This window comes from Syngnathoides biaculeatus, chromosome 23 (assembly GCF_019802595.1).
Source record: "Syngnathoides biaculeatus isolate LvHL_M chromosome 23, ASM1980259v1, whole genome shotgun sequence".
NCBI classification, from domain to species: Eukaryota; Metazoa; Chordata; class Actinopteri; order Syngnathiformes; family Syngnathidae; genus Syngnathoides; species Syngnathoides biaculeatus.
The window spans coordinates 19,540,049-19,555,525 of NC_084662.1; the positions used below are offsets into that span (position 1 = coordinate 19,540,049).

The window sequence follows — 15,477 nt, forward strand, 5'->3', positions numbered from 1 at the left end:
GTAAGATCTAACCCATTCGTTTAAATATTTTTTGGAGTTGTGTACTGGTGGAAAGTACACTTTGTTGGTAGTTGCCATGTTCTACAGAGACATTTTGAAATAAGTCCTCACTTTCTTTCTTCATACACTTTAATTAAACACTGCTTCTTGGATTATCATGTTTAATGCTAAAGACAAGGTTCGTGAAGCAGTTTAGCAGGACTGGTCTCTATACAGTACGATACTTTCCGTCCTGTTGCAGTTAACAAACTCAAATTTTGTCAAATGAAGGCCCTTTCCTGATCTTTTCCTGAAAACAGATGTTAACTATCCATACATTTCCCTCCTATTGAAGATGTGGTAATCCTGTTTTATATTAAATGCAAGCAGGATGTATGTAACTTTGACATGAAATACCATTTGTCATAGCAAGTCCCTGGTTTGACAACCTTGGGATTGACCATGTGGTACTGTCAATATGTGAGAGCAGAGGCCAGTTATGCTACTTTAAACTGACATCCACACCAATGGGTGATGGTTAAACAAATAGACTGGGGGCAGAATATTGCACACAGTAACAGACGGGTTCGTATCTCACCCTCTGAGAGTGACCCCCCCCCGCCCCCCTCCACACAGAGAACCTCTTTGTTCTCCCGCCGACCTTCATCCAGACACTTTTATTTGACAGCAAGGTGTGCCCTACAACAGCCCACTGGAACTGATGTCCCTATGCAGCCGCCAGGGATGGTGATTATGGATGTCATAAAGAAGCCCTGACTCCATCTCCTTGGTGGATAACAGTAGGAAAACAATCATCGGGCACTAGCATCAAAATGTGCAACATGACAAAAACCTCAACTTGTTATTCAACTGTTATTATTAACTAAGAGCTATTGGGTATTTCTCATGATCATCTAATTTCTCCTAGGTATCTGATATCTTTGAGGGGAGTCTTGAAATGCCTTAGAGGTAGTCGGAATGCAGAGACAGCACATGGAAGCATTTTAGATGCCTGCAATCGGTGGGCCACTAGAGAGATGTTAGATGAAACATTGCTCAATGTCCTCTTCAATGTATCTCTTCGAAAGAGAGTGTTAACACATGTTCCATTCCTGGACTATCTCGCCATGCGTGCATGTGTTTGGAGTTGCAGTCTAGTGTCGTGTCATAGCAAGGGGTTGTGTAGAACTATGCCCTTGAGACTTTAGTGCTGGCTGACGTCCAACTTTGCTGATACGTTAACAAGAAGAACTTGTTCTTATCAATGGGGAGCTTTATTTTTGTTATGTACACACACACACGCACACACACACGCACACACACACACAACTAAAATGTCAAACTTAAAGCAGAGACGGTCACACAGATTGCCACCTTTCCGCCACATCCACAAATAATTGACTCATACAAATGAAGGCAGCTTACAGTAGGAAAACAAAAACCAAAGCAGACAAACAGTTACAAGATGACTGAAGAATTATTCCCATCCAACTCCAGTTCCAATTTGGTACCTATATGTAATTTACATTGATAGCAATTGCCAGAGACAAAACAAACATGACAGAGCTTTTTTTGGTTAAAAGCAAGCTCGGGATTACTCTGTAGTAGTAATTACCTATCATGACTGATTAATACTTATTTATTCTACCATATTTTTTATGCTATTGCAGTAGTTTACATGAGTGATTTAAAGCCTTTTGCCACACAAATGAGCATGCATTGTGAGGTAATTGGGTGTACCAGGGAAATAATCTCAAATCTTTGAAACAATTTAACCATGAGCTCATAATCAAAAACCAAAGAAAATTGGATTGTGTTTCGAAAAGTAGAACACTTAAAGGAACAGTCCGCTGTACAATGAAAAGACTTAATCAGATATGTTATGTCATATGTACTGCACTTTGAAAATTTGAGGTTATCAATGGAGTTTAATGTAATTTTCACGGGGGCCGCCATTTTGGAGAGTCACATGACTTAAACAGCAAGTGACGTCTCATGCGTGCCTCCTCCATGCAAACACAATCACGGACAGCGCTGATTTCTCAGATTTATCCTCATCTGATGAGCAAATACCAGCATCGGTTAATCGGGAAGACAGAGGAATATATCCATACAGATTTGAACCTCTTGCTGTAAATACGGGTGAATATTTGGATGATTTTTCTGACGGGAATGACGGAGTCTGGCTCGCTAACCAACCACAAGTACAGAATGATCAAACGTGGATCGTGTTGAACAATAATTATGGAAACTTTTGACAACGGTGGCTAAAGAAAAAAAATATGAGTACCGCAGTTTTTAACAAGAATGGACAGCCTTTGTGGAGAGGGAGGGTTCTACTGTGCGTTTAAATTCACGGATGGGACGTATGCCAAAGCATTTGTACTTGATGTTTCGAAAAAGCATTTTGCCAACTTCGCATAAAGACAAGATAATCAAACAAATAAAAATCTGGCCTTTGTCTTCAAGAACTGTTCATCGTGCCATCATGATGGCAAATCAAATTGAATTACAGTCACGATGAACGGATGTAAGTCTCACCTGCATGATGTATGAAACCACAAGAAGTCACATTAATGGTAAGAAGTACTTCTGTCATTAGTTAGCTGCATCATAACTTATTTAAAATTCAGAGACATATTGTACTCTAAAAGTGTTGATCTGAAATAAATGTGCAAATACACCTGTACATATGTCGTACAGCTCAGGGCGACGACCACACTTCACTAGCCATTGGGTCCTTAAATGTTTCTCTCTCTGGCAGGGCAGAATATGCCACAGAGCCTTCCTCGGATTATGACAAAATTTCGCGATACGGTGGGGCAGTTTCACGTGTCCGATGGTGGTGGTAATGCATGTGATTACACTACAAATTGGCCATGATTTTGTTTACTCACAGAATGTCACATCTGCGCAAGTAGGTCATGTGGCTTGCCAGAATGGCGGCACCCATGAAATTCGTAATTGCCGATAAAAACTACAATTAAATTATATCAGATTAACCTCAAATGTTCAAGGTACAGTATATATGACATGACCTATTGGATTAAGGCTTTTCATTGTTCAGCAGACTATTCCTTCAAGACAAAAAAAAAAGAAAAATCCCTCTATAATAAACTATCAATTGAACCTCCTTTCATATTGGGAAACCCTGGTTTAGATTTATTACAATCTGTGTTGTTGTTTTTGCAGATACCAGTGTATTTTGGTCATAAATCAGTATATTTTGATGGCATCTGGTTTGCATTGACAAGTTACCCTAGTTTGCAGCCACATGAGCAGATAGCTGATAAATTGGCTTTATTACGCATGGACAAGGCACGATTCTGGTCTGAGGTGCTGATACATTTATGTTGCGATGATTTACCCATTTTCTTTCTAAAACTGCCATGATTTTCTGCATTTCCTTCCCAACAGTGCTACTTTGGAGGGGGGGGGGGGAAACTTCACTTGAAGTTGTAAACACAGCCCAAGCACTCATGTAACACTTCATGGGTTATGATGCGGCACCTGTTCCGCCTGATAATGGAACCCAGCACTGCTATGATGATTTTGTGTGAAAATAAAACTAATTTATTTTCTCTGCACAAGTCACAATCCAAAAAAAAAAAAAAAAAAACAAAAACCCTTAGTAACAGCAACATTTTGCTATGCACTCCATGTATAATGCCATGGAAACAACGTTTTTAGAATACCTCAACCTGAATAAGGTTTGATTCTGAATTAGGCGGAGTATGACTAAAAAGTTTTTTTTTTTTTTTTTAATATTAGTCACATTGTTTTTTATTCCTTCAAGGTCTAATCCAGAGGACCTATATGTTATTTGTATAATCACACAAATAATACATTTTTTTTTAATTTTGATTAAAAATATTCAAAAAATTCTCACCAGAAATTAAATAAATTAGCGCCAAAGTGCACATTTTCTTTGTAATCCGAATGCCTCCAATGTCTGTTTAAAACCGAGGCTCTGTTGAAGCTGCTTCCGTGTGACGTCACGCCAAGACAATCCCAGTAAACACAATAGCTTCCAACACAGAATTATACATGTTGTGAGTGGGATCGAGAGGAGATAGACAGCAGTGATGAAGTTTTTATGGAATGCTCTTTGGAAGAAATAGGAACTGAAGGACGAATTTACTTATTCTTCCAGTGCTCAAAAAACATCCCATGCAGGTGTAATTCAACCATATATGTTCAAACCGAGTTGACCGATGCGACACAAGGACAGGATTCAACAAGATCTGATGAAGTTGATGTGGGACTTTGCACCAAAAACACAGTGGTAGGTGCCTCAAGAAATTTAGGTACACCTTGACGAAATCTAATTCAAACACGTTTAAATGTCTGATGCTCCCTCCACACAAAAGTGAGCAGTTTGTTGTTTTAACAGTGACTGTCAGCATAAAATGAAAAATTAAAACCTCCATTATCATTCTGCATTTAAAGATTTAGCCCGCATTTTAAATAATGCAGCTAACACTTGAGCGCACGCACTGCCATAGTCGAATTTCAGGAAGACCTCACCGTCACAGAACACTAACTTTATACAGTGTCCAAATTTCGTCACATCACAAACATCAGATGAATACGGATATTAGATGACATACAGTGAAGAAAATAAGTATTTGAACACCCTGCTATATGGCAAGTTCTCCTACTTAGAAATCATGGCGGGGTCTGAAATTTTCATCGTAGGTGCATGTCCACTGTGAGAGATAATCTAAAAAGAAAAATCCAGAAATCACAATGTATGATTTTTAACGATTTATGTAATACAGCTGCAAATAAGTATTTGAACACCTGTCTATCAGCGAGAATTCTGACCCTCAAAAACCTGTTACTCCACCTTTAAAAGTCCACCTCCACTCCATGTATTATCCTGAATAAAATGCACCTGTGTGAGGTTCTTTCCTGCATAAATACTCCTGTCCACCCCATACAATCACTAAAGACTCAAACTTCTAAGATGGCCAAGAACAAAGAGCTGTCCAAAGACACCAGAGACAAAAATTGTACGACTCCACACAGCTGGAAAGGGCTACGGAGAATTCGGATACGAATACGGAGAAGTAGCATGATGAAAAAAGCTCCACTGTTAGAGCAATCATTAGAAAATTGAAGAAGCTAAACATGATGGTCAATCTCAATCGGAGTCGTGCCTCATCCAAGATATCACATCATAGGGTCTCAATGATCCTTAGAAAGCTGAGGAATCAGTTTAGGACTATACGACAGGACTTGGTCAAAGACCTGAAAAGAACTGGGACCACCATTTCCAAGGTGACTGTTGGTAATACACTAAGATGTCATGGTCTGAAATCATACACAGAACAGAAGGTTCCCTTGCTTAGACCAGCACATGTCATGGCCCGTCTTAAGTTTGCCAATGATTTTGATGATACAGAGGGTTAGAGCTGCACATATCTATTTGAAAACCTGTCTATCAGCTAGAATTCTGACCCTCAAAGACCTGTTATTCCGCCTTTAAGAGTCTACCTCCAATCCAAGTATTATCCTGAATCAGATGCACCTGTGTGAGGTCATTAGCTGCATAGAGACACCTGTCCACCCAATACAAATCAGTAAGGCTCAAACTTGTAACATGGACAAGACCAAAGAGCTGTCCAAAGACACCAGAGAGAAAAATTGTACAACTCCACACAGCTGGAAAGGGCTACGGAAAAATTGCCAAGCAGCTTGGTGAAAAAAAAAAGTTCCACTGTTGGAGCAATCAGAAAAATCTAAGAAACTAAACATGACAGTCAATCTCCTTTTCAGTGGAGCCCCATGCAAGCTATCACCTTATGGGGTCTCAATGATCCTTAAAAGGTGAGGAATCACCCCAGGACTACACGGCAGAGTTGGGACCACCCTTTCCAAGGTGACTGTTGGTAATACACCAAGATGTCAGGGTTTGAAATGCCAGGCACGGAAGGTTCCCCTGCTTAAACCAGCACATGTTAAGGCCCATCTTAAGTTTGGATGATACAGAGGAGTCATGGGAGGAAGTTTTGTGGTCAGATTAGACCAAAATAGAACTTTTTGGTCATAATTCCATCCCAAGAATACCATCCCTGCTGTGAAGCATAGGGGTGGTAGCATCATATTTTGGGGTGTTTTTCTACACATGGGACAGGATGACTGCACTCTATTAAGGAGAGGATGACCGCGGCGATGTATTGTGAAATTTTGGGGAACAATCTCTATCCCTCAGTCAGAGCATTGAAGATGAGTCAAGGTTGGGTTTTTCAACCTGACAATGACCCAAAGCACACAGCCAGAAAAATCGAGGAGTGGCACCGTAAGAAGCATATCAATGTCCTGGTATGGCCTAGCCAGTCTCTAGACCTAAACCCAATAGAAAATCTTTGGAGGGCGCTGAAACCCCATTTTTCTCAGTGACAGCCCAGAAACCTGTCTGATCTAGAGAAGATCTGTGTGGAGGAGTGGGCCAAAACCCCTCCTGCAGTGTGTGAAAACCTAGTGAACAACTACAGGAAACGTTGAACCTCTGTAATTCCAAACAAAGGCTACTGTACCAAATATTAACATTGGTTTTCTCAGGTGTTCAAATACTTATTTGAAGCTGTATCACAAATAAATCATACATTGTGATTTCTGGATTTCTATTTTTAGATTATTGGATTCTTCTTTAGAGAATATCTCTCTCACAGTGGACATGCACCTACAATGAAAATTTCAGACCCCTCCATGATTTCTAAGTGGGAGAACCTGCACTATAGCAGGGTGTTTAAATACTTATTTTCTTCACTATATATATCTGTATCAGTATTGTACTTACATTTAAAACGGGGTAGATACTTGTCAATATTAAACAATTGCTTTCAAAGCCATGTGAACGCTGTACCAGGTTTTCAAAGCAGTCCTCCGTGAAATGCTTGGAACATATCACTGTTGACTTTGATTTGTAAGTCCAAAGCGCCCGCTTTGTCTCCACAAACCTGATCCATAACCTGCCTATTTGTTCATCTTTCGGCCATTAAATTTAACTGATTCTGTCAGCGTTTGACGCAGAACAGCCATATACAACAAATTTCCTCACCATCTTTTCTATCTTTTTCACTCTCTGGCTAAATGTTGTCTTGACGTGACATCACATTCCAGGGAGTTTCGGAACTTGCCGAATCTAAGTGACATTCCGAACAAAATCGTGAGACTGACTTTGACTCAAATTTATATAATTTGTTGTGTTGAGAATTTTTAAAACATTTTGATTCAATTTTAGCCACATTTGTATGATAGACAACTATATTTTCTCTGGATTAGACCTTTAACATAGTGGTCATCAAAAATTTCTAAGGTGAACAGAGACATATTTGCGATAAATTGACATTACGCTATTTGGGAGAGAATGAATTACATCAGTATGTAAGCAGGAGTGACTCCGTATAAGACTTGTTTAAAAAAAAAAAAAAGTACCAATTAATCATTCAAATATGATGAAATTTAGAAAAACGGTTATGGATATTGTTACCAAGAGTATGTAAACACTGTCAATTTAAGGATTAATACAGTAATTTCTTTGTAAAGCTATTTTCATACGTTAAAATGTTAATATATAATTATCATCCATTTGTTGAGGAGAAATCATAGTTCCTCTGCCTTACAGTGAGAGCGATAGCTGCACCAAGTTACAGAACAGTCAAGTGCCTGAAGGGCTACTGCTTTTGTATTTTTTTTTTTTCTCAATAAATTCTCACTAACATTTTTAGGGAGGTTGATAGTTTGGATCATCAATTGAGCCTGGATTTGGTGTGAGATCATGGAGATGATTGTGACCACAAAGTTATCTCCCCATCAGCATGCTTCATCCGCCAGCTCTCAAATGTAACCAGTTTATTGAGTTTACAGTCTTTACACAGAATTTGCATGCATGGGATTACAGAAGATTTGTAACTTGTATTCTCATACATTATCCATGCAAGTGTTGGTGACAGAAAATAAAAGATGGCATTCAATGGGTTGTAAACAGCTCTATGAATTCAACTTATGAACCTTGTAATATTATTTTTTTGGTCATTGTTGACACTCTTAGCAAGGCAATAACCATCATCACAAAGGTTGTAGTGGGTCCTGTGTTTTATTAGAGAACATTAAATGAGAAATTCTGTCTTAGATTTTACAACTGTGATATAACTGAAAGGTAATAGCTACATAAAAACTGTCATGTAACCGATTTATACGGACAGACGAACAGTTTTGCATGTAAAATTGAGTAAAAGTTTTAGGTTGTGCATGTTTCTATAATGGCTGCTTGTTGTCTGTGTTGTATCTAAAGCTGGAGACCAATGGATCCAAACCATAATCCAACTCTAAAAAACGATAAAAAGGATTTTTAAGTGTCTGTAAGGGTCAGTAAATGCAACATGAGCCCACATCCCAAAGAGGGACTGACAAGCATAAACGTAATGACAAGTGCCAAAAAGGAAGGAAGGTGAGAACCTGTCAATTTTATTGCCAAAATTATAGGGAAACGGGTGTGCAGAGCTAGACGAGGCAATGGAAGAGTTAAAAGGCCATTTGACTGTCATTACAGCTCAAAACATGCTTAGGTGGATGAGTTGAGAGGATAAAATTCACAGTCTGCCTCAGTTTGGGTGCCCAGTAATCAGTTTTTATGTAGGTATTGCAATTCCCTCCTCCCCCAAAAGCACTACAGTCCATGACGATAAGGAGGTACATTGAGATAAGAGTTGAATTTGTTCCATGACATGTTGCATCAAGTTATGTGAAAACCATTGGTTACAGGGCTCCAGCCCTGCAACAGACATTTTTTTAATTCACATTAGCATTAAGTTACTGTGGCCTGTCTTCAAGCAGTTGACTTGTCGTACCAAAATCTTGCAATTCTAGATAACATTTGACTTATTTTTAAGGAATCACTTAAAAAAAAAAAAAGCCACCAGTTTCGTTATAATCATCATGCATTTTCCATTCCATTAATCATCACTTAGGGTCACGGGCATACTGGCACCTATCCCAACTTACTGGTCGAGAGACAGTACACCCTGAACTGGTTGTCAGCCAATTGCAGGTCAGATATACTGTAGACATTCACATCCATGGGAAATTTGAATTCTTCAATCCACATTTTGTTAGAATGCCTGAGGAAACCAGAGTACCTGGAGAAAACCCAGGCAGGCACATGGCGATCACGCAAAGAAAAATCTTGGGTTGAAATCTTGGCTAAGGCCCTTCTGTGTGTAGTTCCATGCTCCCCCCATGCTTGTGGGCTTCCTGACACTCCAAAAGCAAGTAGGATACTTAAAAACTCAAATATTGTCGAGATGTGTAATCCTGAATGGTTGCTTGTCAATATGTGCCTTCGGACTAAGTGGCAACCAAGCAATCCACCTCTCAAAGTCATCTGAGATATGAAGTAAAAAAAAAAAAGTCAAAGCAGGATAACGTATGTTTTGTAACACTTCAACCTACAATGGCATGACTTGAACACATACCTTAACCAAGGCCAAAGGTTTCCAATATGGATTGACATCGGAAGCAATTTAGAGTTCTGAATTTTTTGAGTTTGTGTTTTGAAGAGTGTCTACAGTTCCAGGCGGCATTTCTCTACTCAATACAGCACTGGCATAGAAAATGAAGGTTCTTTTACCCAGCTCCATAATCCATCCATCCATCCATTCATTTTCAAACAAGAGAAAAAGTCGTCAAAAGATCCTTGTTATACACCGAAAGGATATTTAATGGTTAGGTATTTGATACTTTCTTTGGATAGGTGTAATATTTAGCATCGCTCAGATAATTGCCTGCCATAGTTTTAGGTTTAGTGCTGAGGAGGATTATTGTGTGTGGTTTACATTCAACATTACCATATAGGGTATGTATTCACGTTGAAGCACAAGTGCAAAAGAAAATCTTTAGGCAATACTAAAAAAAAAAAAAAAAACATTCTTAGTAGGTGCATTACCAAAAGCACATTTTTACAACTAGATGGGAAATGCATTATTTAATCCATGTATTGATTGGTGGGTTTTTAGGACTATTCATCTCAGCATTGTATTAATATGGGAAGAGGCACAGTCTAAATGTCATCTCAGAATAAAAGCCTCTCATCTGTAGCAAATGCAACATTTTCTGGATGGATGAGAGAGTAATTGGGTATGTATATGTGGTGAATAATAAAGAGGGTGGGAAATAAGAGGCACAAGGATAAATGATCAGAATAGATATTGGAGTGAATGGTGAAGAAATCCTTTTACCCAACGTAAACAAGTGTGTACAGTGTGGAAAATATAGCTCCTACTCTTCAGTTGTACAGAAGCCAAATGCTGCATTGCTCATGGTGTGTGTGTCATATAATTACATAAAAAGTCAGGTCTCTGCGGAGGCAAGGTGTTAAATGTTTTTTTTTTCCTTCAAACAGATCATTATTCTTGGGAAAGAGTAAAAGCTTGTAGCATGGCTTCAGAACACTAGAGGTTTTTGCTTTGTGCTCAAATACTGCTCTTTGCCTTCAAGTCAAGGTGCCTTAAATAATTGCACAGATAGACTTTTTCCACATTTCAGCTAATTACATTTATCCTTACAGATAATTATATTAAATCATGGCATTTGCCACTCTTACTGCCATAATAGCTATTTAACATCCTGTTAAACAAGCACTTTGTTTGTAGGAAGTATATTTGACATCTCCCAAAACCTGACTAATTAGTATTCATATCCAGTAATATGGTGTCGCTATCTCAAACTTTTATCAAGATTGTCTCTATAATCTATGGTGACAACCTTTTCTGATATTCTGACCTTTTTCTGCATCTTGAATGTAACAAGTAACGCAATATATACAAAGAAAAAAAAAGGTTTGCATAGTTTTAATATCTTTTTTTTAACGATACTTTGTGGATGCAGACATGTTTTTAAAGTACATAGAAGCACTTTGACGTACAGCCAAAGTGGCTGTTTCCTTTGGTCATGTACAGTAAAATAAAAAATTGGCAATTAAAATAGTTTTACCATATGACCCATTTTTGCAGCTTTTTTTTTAAATAAGAAGAGGATGTTTGATAATTGTAGCGTAAGATGGTGTTGAGCAGTGCCATCAACATCATTAGCAGTGTAACTTCACACATTCGCTTCTATAATAACGTCCCATTATTGGACCAAGAGGCTTTAAAACTATTCTTGTGAAGGTAGAATATCTTTAGGATCAGTGATGTGATGTCCTTCCATTTAGTTATGAGTGGGATTTCAATGTAATCCTCCACATTTGGTTAGATTGCTCTAAAGTGGAAATGGCTTATTGAATATGACACTGTACAGAGCGGAGGAGAGATTATGTAGGAGAGGAATAGAGCTGTGGAGGACTGTTTGCCTCAGCCCACACCCCCCACCCCTTTACCTGCATAGTAAAGGGAAACATGGGACTACATAAAAGTATATTTTAAAAAGTACCTAAGCATTGTTTTAACTGGGACTTTTTAGTTTAATTGGAATACTTTCTTCCTCACACACGTAAGTGTGGAAAAGTAATGAAAATTAGTGTAAAGGTTTCAAAACCTTATAATGTAAATGTTTGATCTGTATTAAAAACAGGCAGAAGACTGGAAATAAGAATGCGCATCGAATACTGCAATCAAACAACAAGATCAGTACAGTCATCCATCAATTTTTGAGCCCCTTATCCTCACAAGGCTCACAGGAGTGCTGGAGCCTATCCCAGCTGTCAATGAGCAGGAGGCAGGGTACATCCTGAATTGGTTTCCAGACAATCGCAGGGCACATTGAGACAGACAACCTTCGCACTCACAATCACACCAGAAGAAGTAAACAAAACTGAAACCAGTGAGCGAAAAATGCTCACATGCTGAAGTTGTGCACGTACTTAGCACAACAAAAGAATACAAGCCTCTCATACAAGAGTATTTCCAAACACGTTCAAGTTGAGTCTGCTGTGACAAGCAATGCAAGCAACAGCTTCTGCGTGACTGAAAAACACAAATGCAAGTTTAATTCTAAATCTACCACTACTGGAATACAATTACCTTAGCGGTATGAATCTTGTCACAGTTGGTCAAGGCTAGTGAAGGGTGAGGAATGCAAGGCAGAAGGAGAAGAGGCTCCAAAAAAAAAAAAAAAAAAAAAAAAAAATATATATATATATATATATATATATATATATAAATTCAAAGACAACTTATAGTAACAACCAAGAATACACAGTAAAAAACGATTCTCTACGCAAAGGTTTACATTGAAAACCCCAATGAGCAATGAAGCACCAAGGAAAACGGAACAACAAGAAGGGAAAGAAAACAGAAAGTTAAATTCACATCTTGATGAGACAACGAGAGTCACCTGGACGGGACAAAAATATCTGGAGGGTGCTGATTGGTCAACGCAAGGGAAGAGGGGAAATGACAATAAGTGGACACAACCAAAACGACCACACGAGACATGCAACACAGGAAACAGAAAAATCAACCCAACCAAAACTGAGAATATGACAAATCTAAATTATACTCCATTAACGTCAGGGGAATATCAGGAGTAAAAAGAAATCAATTATGCTGGGTTCTGGTCTTTAAAATATGTTCGGGGACATCCTGTTCTGGGATAACTTACTGCAAACCAAAAGAGGGAAATAATGACTATAATGAGGGGTTAAGTACATTTGCAAAAGAAATCTTCTCTCCATAGTGTGTTCAGGCTTTTATGAAGGCAAATTGTCACCCCTTTAATGTGTGTGGTGCATCTGGGAGGGGGCTCCAATTTCATTTCCCCGTCCCTGGCAACAGTTTAGTGATCTTGTGCGGGACGCGAATCGATAAAAAGGCACATATAAATCTTTTCACTCCTCCAACTCAGCTTTGGCAGCGCCACTCCTCTGTGCATGCTCCTATTTCAGTGTTGCAGAGGTGATCTTTCCTCTGGCTTCCTTTAGATGGAGACCACTGGGCCGTTTACACTGCAGAGTGCGAATGAGGGATTTCTAATGACTCTGCTCTCTGATCGTCTTCCAGTCGTGGCCGAGGCCTCGCGCCAAGGACCTTCCAAATCGACGCAACTACTCATCAAGCAGTCCCATAATTCTGGGGCAAGAGCTTCTGAAACCAGGAAGCCCAGATATACAAAGTGTTAGCAGATGGAGTTTATGGTGTTTTTTTTTTTTTTACATTATTATCATTATCACATTAATTTCTTTTTCAAACACACCATCTTGATTGCTCTGTCGAGATGAATATTTATGAAACGTTGAATTAAACTCTATGGGGTGCGAGGGCCTGAGGGAAACCTTTTTTAAAAATCCACCATGTTTTTTTAATTTCATTTATGCAAAAATGATCCAATAGTAAGTGCCTTGTCAAAAATTTATATGAATAAAATACATTGATTATCCCTTGAAATTGGGCTACTCATGAACTCATGAAATTTTAGCTGCAGCTCAAAAGAATATTTTTTTTATAGACTCACAAAGTAAGAGGAAAGTTTTCATTTTTTTCATGACATCCACCCACCCATCCATCCATTTTCATAGCTGTTTATCCCCACAAGTGTCGCAGGGGTGCTGGAGCCTATCCCGGTTATCACCGGGCATAAAAACGAAAGACCTAATCTATGGGTGTGTGTGTACACTATTGATTTATTGATTGGTTTAAAAAAATACCACACATCCATTGCTAGGGTAGACCCTCATGTTCACATAATCAATGACTTTATTCCATAGCCGTCAGGCATTGACAGGCTATATCGCATTTACCCAGTTTACTAAACAGTGGGATTTGCCGATTACGAAGTCATGACTGATTTCTCCCACATTCGACCAAAGTCTGACTCATACCTAAAAACATTGGATTCTCTGTTTTTTGCCATCTTGCCTAGTTTGCACAGAATCCACGTTTGTTCCTAAAGAAGCTGCTGCTGCTCCTCTTTGGTCACGCTTCCAAATGACTGTTGCAATTAAGAAAAATAAAGCTTCCCAAAAGTAATGTGACGTTTCCTGTGCGCTCTCAGAAAGCACACAGTTGTCATACAGTGTTTATGTCATAAGATCGCGAATAGTACACTTTCAAGCCCAAGTTATTATTAAGCTGCATGCCTCAGAGCGCGCCGTAACGCCAGTTTGAGGCAACGAAGGCTTGAGCAAAATTAAAAGAAAGGTCATGGTGGATTTGAATGTCTTGAAACAAAATCAGGGCTTTACCTCAAGGGCGTAGTTTGGGCCCAACGTGTTGACAAACCTGAGAAACTGTTGCGATGGGGTGCGGGACGTTGCTTATTGAATACGGCATCACGTCACTATGTCACCTTCACTCCAACTGCTCAAAATGGGAAACATCACACACTTGTCACTGAAACAATGCTGCATTCTTCACTTTATGGAGCAACCTTTCATTTCAGAAAAGGAAAATAAATTCCACACAGGTGTGAATGCAGACACACAACTTATATCTAGACGAATACAATACATGTTGCTGATTGGAGTTCTGGCTTCCATAAATGTCCTCCCTAAACCATTTTTACTTCTTGTATAGCTTCATTTACATGAAAGGACCCATCTTACATTATTTCTGCTCTTTGGTAGCAAACTCCTTCAGCTGTTCTCCATTTCTGTCCTCTTTCTTCGGTATCATCAATGCACATTGATGCAGTTTACTTGGAAATAAAAACTACCAAGCCCATCCTGAGACAATGAAAACATCATGTTTGATCGAGCTCCCCAGCTCATTTTGTGTCAAATGACCCACAGACTACATTGTTGTGAATTAATGGTTCCAAAGGTCCTCACACTAAATATTGTATTAGTGAGCCACTGAAAACTACAGCCACAATAATAAATTGACTATGGGTGTCAGACACAAATTGAACATTGTATGTGATACAGCCCTTGCATTGGATATCAATCAGCTGTGTATAAAATACACTAATGTCACTGCAAGCTACCAGCTTTACTTTTGTTTTGTTATGCTTCATACTACCAACGGACATACCAGAGGAGGGTTACCCAATAGGACCATCGCGATCCTCTTTGTAAAGACACCGAATACTAAAATTGCCTTGTGTAAAGAGACCCAAACTTCCCAGAGATCCAATGCAAAATGACCCATACCTCGGAATCTTCCAATTGGCTTGTAATAAATGGCAGTCGGAAGCAAATGTGTTGCTGATGTGCCCAGAGGGTTGAAATGGAAACCTGTGCCAGAATAGTGGCACACGCTCAAAGAGGGACATTGTGTAGCCTTGCATTTGATTAGGTAAAGCAATGGAAAGTGGTTTATTTCTGTATCTCTCCCTTTCACACATCCTCAGGGCCACAGCGAGTACTTGTCAGGCCGGGCACGAAAAACCAGATATGGCTCTTCTACGCTGTGTCAAGTTGCTTTCTCATCTCACATTTTCTCACGGTTAACAAAATATGAAAACAAAAAGCAGTGTCAACATCCTGCATATATCCAAAGATGGACGTCTGAGAGGAGACTTTCCAATGACCTATGAAGTGAAAGCAAACCTATTGAA

General features: G+C 39.0%; 1 protein-coding gene across 9 annotated transcripts in view; it reads right to left on the reverse strand.

Moving 5' to 3' along the window:
- flrt2 (fibronectin leucine rich transmembrane protein 2) overlaps positions 1–15,477 on the reverse strand; it is a 112,839-nt gene that overhangs the window by 28,048 nt on the left and 69,314 nt on the right. Inside the window, exon 1 of one of the 9 annotated variants that reach the window (XM_061812716.1) lies at positions 12,006–12,097. The exons of 7 other annotated variants lie outside the window; for them this stretch is intronic. The gene's annotated coding sequence lies outside the window, so the exon portion shown is untranslated. Of the gene's footprint in view, positions 1–12,005; positions 12,098–15,477 lie in introns of those variants that run through there. One more of the 9 variants, XM_061812722.1, reaches the window with a different exon arrangement.